The following is a 6,567-nucleotide window of genomic DNA, read 5'->3' on the forward strand; positions in this document are numbered from 1 at the left end:
GCAATCCCGGCCAATTTCTCCCGTTTGATGGGGTCTATGTGTAAAAATTTTGACTTTTTTGAGTGCAGGTGCAAATCTGCTGGAAAAGCCTGTGGAAGTTTCACGGCGTTCGTACGATATTTGGCGACGCAAAAATGAGCGATTTCCAAGCTCGATGGAATTCGGAGCGAGAGAAACGATGCCCCGTAACGCACATGAGAGCAATCCGGGCCAATTTCTCCCGTTTGATGGGGTCTATGTGTAAAAATTTTGACTTTTTTGAGTGCAGGTGCAAATCTGCTGAAAAAGCCTGTGGAAGTTTCACGGCGTTCGTACGATATTTGGCGACGCAAAAATGAGCGATTTCCCAGCTCGAGAGAATTCGGCGCGAGAGAAACGATGCCCCGTAACGCACATGAGAGCAATCCGGGCCAATTTCTCCCGTTTGATGGGGTCTATGTGTAAAAATTTTGACTTTTTTGAGTGCACGTGCAAATCTGCTGGAAAAGCCTGTGGAAGTTTCACGGCGTTCGTACGATATTTGGCGACGCAAAAATGAGCGATTTCCCAGCTCGATGGAATTCGGCGCGAGAGAAACGATGCCCCGTAACGCACATGAGAGCAATCCCGGCCAATTTCTCCCGTTTGATGGGGTCTATGTGTAAAAATTTTGACTTTTTTGAGTGCACGTGCAAATCTGCTGAAAAAGCCTGTGGAAGTTTCACGGCGTTCGTACGATATTTGGCGACGCAAAAATGAGCGATTTCCCAGCTCGATGGAATTCGGCGCGAGAGAAACGATGCCCCGTAACGCACATGAGAGCAATCCCGGCCAATTTCTCCCGTTTGATGGGGTCTATGTGTACAAATTTTGACTTTTTTGAGTGCACGTGCAAATCTGCTGAAAAAGCCTGTGGAAGTTTCACGGCGTTCGTACGATATTTGGCGACGCAAAAATGAGCGATTTCCCAGCTCGAGAGAATTCGGCGCGAGAGAAACGATGCCCCGTAACGCACATGAGAGCAATCCGGGCCAATTTCTCCCGTTTGATGGGGTCTATGTGTAAAAATTTTGACTTTTTTGAGTGCACGTGCAAATCTGCTGAAAAAGCCTGTGGAAGTTTCACGGCGTTCGTACGATATTTGGCGACGCAAAAATGAGCGATTTCCCAGCTCGATGGAATTCGGCGCGAGAGAAACGATGCCCCGTAACGCACATGAGAGCAATCCGGGCCAATTTCTCCCGTTTGATGGGGTCTATGTGTAAAAATTTTGACTTTTTTGAGTGCAGGTGCAAATCTGCTGGAAAAGCCTGTGGAAGTTTCACGGCGTTCGTACGATATTTGGCGACGCAAAAATGAGCGATTTCCAAGCTCGATGGAATTCGGAGCGAGAGAAACGATGCCCCGTAACGCACATGAGAGCAATCCGGGCCAATTTCTCCCGTTTGATGGGGTCTATGTGTACAAATTTTGACTTTTTTGAGTGCACGTGCCAATCTGCTGGAAAAGCCTGTGGAAGTTTCACGGCGTTCGTACGATATTTGGCGACGCAAAAATGAGCGATTTCCCAGCTCGATGGAATTCGGCGCGAGAGAAACGATGCCCCGTAACGCACATGAGAGCAATCCCGGCCAATTTCTCCCGTTTGATGGGGTCTATGTGTAAAAATTTTGACTTTTTTGAGTGCACGTGCAAATCTGCTGAAAAAGCCTGTGGAAGTTTCACGGCGTTCGTACGATATTTGGCGACGCAAAAATGAGCGATTTCCCAGCTCGATGGAATTCGGAGCGAGAGAAACGATGCCCCGTAACGCACATGAGAGCAATCCCGGCCAATTTCTCCCGTTTGATGGGGTCTATGTGTACAAATTTTGACTTTTTTGAGTGCAGGTGCAAATCTGCTGAAAAAGCCTGTGGAAGTTTCACGGCGTTCGTACGATATTTGGCGACGCAAAAATGAGCGATTTCCCAGCTCGAGAGAATTCGGCGCGAGAGAAACGATGCCCCGTAACGCACATGAGAGCAATCCGGGCCAATTTCTCCCGTTTGATGGGGTCTATGTGTAAAAATTTTGACTTTTTTGAGTGCACGTGCAAATCTGCTGAAAAAGCCTGTGGAAGTTTCACGGCGTTCGTACGATATTTGGCGACGCAAAAATGAGCGATTTCCCAGCTCGATGGAATTCGGCGCGAGAGAAACGATGCCCCGTAACGCACATGAGAGCAATCCGGGCCAATTTCTCCCGTTTGATGGGGTCTATGTGTAAAAATTTTGACTTTTTTGAGTGCAGGTGCAAATCTGCTGGAAAAGCCTGTGGAAGTTTCACGGCGTTCGTACGATATTTGGCGACGCAAAAATGAGCGATTTCCAAGCTCGATGGAATTCGGAGCGAGAGAAACGATGCCCCGTAACGCACATGAGAGCAATCCGGGCCAATTTCTCCCGTTTGATGGGGTCTATGTGTACAAATTTTGACTTTTTTGAGTGCACGTGCCAATCTGCTGGAAAAGCCTGTGGAAGTTTCACGGCGTTCGTACGATATTTGGCGACGCAAAAATGAGCGATTTCCCAGCTCGATGGAATTCGGCGCGAGAGAAACGATGCCCCGTAACGCACATGAGAGCAATCCCGGCCAATTTCTCCCGTTTGATGGGGTCTATGTGTAAAAATTTTGACTTTTTTGAGTGCACGTGCAAATCTGCTGAAAAAGCCTGTGGAAGTTTCACGGCGTTCGTACGATATTTGGCGACGCAAAAATGAGCGATTTCCCAGCTCGATGGAATTCGGAGCGAGAGAAACGATGCCCCGTAACGCACATGAGAGCAATCCCGGCCAATTTCTCCCGTTTGATGGGGTCTATGTGTACAAATTTTGACTTTTTTGAGTGCAGGTGCAAATCTGCTGAAAAAGCCTGTGGAAGTTTCACGGCGTTCGTACGATATTTGGCGACGCAAAAATGAGCGATTTCCCAGCTCGAGAGAATTCGGCGCGAGAGAAACGATGCCCCGTAACGCACATGAGAGCAATCCGGGCCAATTTCTCCCGTTTGATGGGGTCTATGTGTAAAAATTTTGACTTTTTTGAGTGCAGGTGCAAATCTGCTGGAAAAGCCTGTGGAAGTTTCACGGCGTTCGTACGATATTTGGCGACGCAAAAATGAGCGATTTCCAAGCTCGATGGAATTCGGAGCGAGAGAAACGATGCCCCGTAACGCACATGAGAGCAATCCGGGCCAATTTCTCCCGTTTGATGGGGTCTATGTGTAAAAATTTTGACTTTTTTGAGTGCACGTGCAAATCTGCTGAAAAAGCCTGTGGAAGTTTCACGGCGTTCGTACGATATTTGGCGACGCAAAAATGAGCGATTTCCCAGCTCGATGGAATTCGGCGCGAGAGAAACGATGCCCCGTAACGCACATGAGAGCAATCCCGGCCAATTTCTCCCGTTTGATGGGGTCTATGTGTACAAATTTTGACTTTTTTGAGTGCACGTGCAAATCTGCTGAAAAAGCCTGTGGAAGTTTCACGGCGTTCGTACGATATTTGGCGACGCAAAAATGAGCGATTTCCCAGCTCGATGGAATTCGGAGCGAGAGAAACGATGCCCCGTAACGCACATGAGAGCAATCCCGGCCAATTTCTCCCGTTTGATGGGGTCTATGTGTACAAATTTTGACTTTTTTGAGTGCACGTGCCAATCTGCTGGAAAAGCCTGTGGAAGTTTCACGGCGTTCGTACGATATTTGGCGACGCAAAAATGAGCGATTTCCCAGCTCGATGGAATTCGGCGCGACAGAAACGATGCCCCGTAACGCACATGAGAGCAATCCGGGCCAATTTCTCCCGTTTGATGGGGTCTATGTGTAAAAATTTTGACTTTTTTGAGTGCAGGTGCAAATCTGCTGGAAAAGCCTGTGGAAGTTTCACGGCGTTCGTACGATATTTGGCGACGCAAAAATGAGCGATTTCCAAGCTCGATGGAATTCGGAGCGAGAGAAACGATGCCCCGTAACGCACATGAGAGCAATCCGGGCCAATTTCTCCCGTTTGATGGGGTCTATGTGTAAAAATTTTGACTTTTTTGAGTGCAGGTGCAAATCTGCTGGAAAAGCCTGTGGAAGTTTCACGGCGTTCGTACGATATTTGGCGACGCAAAAATGAGCGATTTCCCAGCTCGAGAGAATTCGGCGCGAGAGAAACGATGCCCCGTAACGCACATGAGAGCAATCCGGGCCAATTTCTCCCGTTTGATGGGGTCTATGTGTAAAAATTTTGACTTTTTTGAGTGCACGTGCAAATCTGCTGGAAAAGCCTGTGGAAGTTTCACGGCGTTCGTACGATATTTGGCGACGCAAAAATGAGCGATTTCCCAGCTCGATGGAATTCGGCGCGAGAGAAACGATGCCCCGTAACGCACATGAGAGCAATCCCGGCCAATTTCTCCCGTTTGATGGGGTCTATGTGTACAAATTTTGACTTTTTTGAGTGCACGTGCAAATCTGCTGAAAAAGCCTGTGGAAGTTTCACGGCGTTCGTACGATATTTGGCGACGCAAAAATGAGCGATTTCCCAGCTCGATGGAATTCGGAGCGAGAGAAACGATGCCCCGTAACGCACATGAGAGCAATCCCGGCCAATTTCTCCCGTTTGATGGGGTCTATGTGTACAAATTTTGACTTTTTTGAGTGCAGGTGCAAATCTGCTGAAAAAGCCTGTGGAAGTTTCACGGCGTTCGTACGATATTTGGCGACGCAAAAATGAGCGATTTCCCAGCTCGAGAGAATTCGGCGCGAGAGAAACGATGCCCCGTAACGCACATGAGAGCAATCCGGGCCAATTTCTCCCGTTTGATGGGGTCTATGTGTAAAAATTTTGACTTTTTTGAGTGCAGGTGCAAATCTGCTGGAAAAGCCTGTGGAAGTTTCACGGCGTTCGTACGATATTTGGCGACGCAAAAATGAGCGATTTCCAAGCTCGATGGAATTCGGAGCGAGAGAAACGATGCCCCGTAACGCACATGAGAGCAATCCGGGCCAATTTCTCCCGTTTGATGGGGTCTATGTGTAAAAATTTTGACTTTTTTGAGTGCAGGTGCAAATCTGCTGGAAAAGCCTGTGGAAGTTTCACGGCGTTCGTACGATATTTGGCGACGCAAAAATGAGCGATTTCCCAGCTCGATGGAATTCGGCGCGAGAGAAACGATGCCCCGTAACGCACATGAGAGCAATCCCGGCCAATTTCTCCCGTTTGATGGGGTCTATGTGTAAAAATTTTGACTTTTTTGAGTGCACGTGCAAATCTGCTGAAAAAGCCTGTGGAAGTTTCACGGCGTTCGTACGATATTTGGCGACGCAAAAATGAGCGATTTCCCAGCTCGATGGAATTCGGAGCGAGAGAAACGATGCCCCGTAACGCACATGAGAGCAATCCCGGCCAATTTCTCCCGTTTGATGGGGTCTATGTGTACAAATTTTGACTTTTTTGAGTGCACGTGCAAATCTGCTGAAAAAGCCTGTGGAAGTTTCACGGCGTTCGTACGATATTTGGCGACGCAAAAATGAGCGATTTCCCAGCTCGAGAGAATTCGGCGCGAGAGAAACGATGCCCCGTAACGCACATGAGAGCAATCCGGGCCAATTTCTCCCGTTTGATGGGGTCTATGTGTAAAAATTTTGACTTTTTTGAGTGCACGTGCAAATCTGCTGAAAAAGCCTGTGGAAGTTTCACGGCGTTCGTACGATATTTGGCGACGCAAAAATGAGCGATTTCCCAGCTCGATGGAATTCGGCGCGAGAGAAACGATGCCCCGTAACGCACATGAGAGCAATCCGGGCCAATTTCTCCCGTTTGATGGGGTCTATGTGTAAAAATTTTGACTTTTTTGAGTGCAGGTGCAAATCTGCTGAAAAAGCCTGTGGAAGTTTCACGGCGTTCGTACGATATTTGGCGACGCAAAAATGAGCGATTTCCCAGCTCGAGAGAATTCGGCGCGAGAGAAACGATGCCCCGTAACGCACATGAGAGCAATCCGGGCCAATTTCTCCCGTTTGATGGGGTCTATGTGTAAAAATTTTGACTTTTTTGAGTGCAGGTGCAAATCTGCTGGAAAAGCCTGTGGAAGTTTCACGGCGTTCGTACGATATTTGGCGACGCAAAAATGAGCGATTTCCCAGCTCGATGGAATTCGGCGCGAGAGAAACGATGCCCCGTAACGCACATGAGAGCAATCCGGGCCAATTTCTCCCGTTTGATGGGGTCTATGTGTACAAATTTTGACTTTTTTGAGTGCACGTGCAAATCTGCTGAAAAAGCCTGTGGAAGTTTCACGGCGTTCGTACGATATTTGGCGACGCAAAAATGAGCGATTTCCCAGCTCGATGGAATTCGGAGCGAGAGAAACGATGCCCCGTAACGCACATGAGAGCAATCCCGGCCAATTTCTCCCGTTTGATGGGGTCTATGTGTACAAATTTTGACTTTTTTGAGTGCACGTGCCAATCTGCTGGAAAAGCCTGTGGAAGTTTCACGGCGTTCGTACGATATTTGGCGACGCAAAAATGAGCGATTTCCCAGCTCGATGGAATTCGGCG

This window comes from Lampetra fluviatilis, unplaced genomic scaffold (assembly GCF_964198595.1).
Source record: "Lampetra fluviatilis unplaced genomic scaffold, kcLamFluv1.1 SCAFFOLD_541, whole genome shotgun sequence".
Classification (NCBI taxonomy): domain Eukaryota; kingdom Metazoa; phylum Chordata; class Hyperoartia; order Petromyzontiformes; family Petromyzontidae; genus Lampetra; species Lampetra fluviatilis.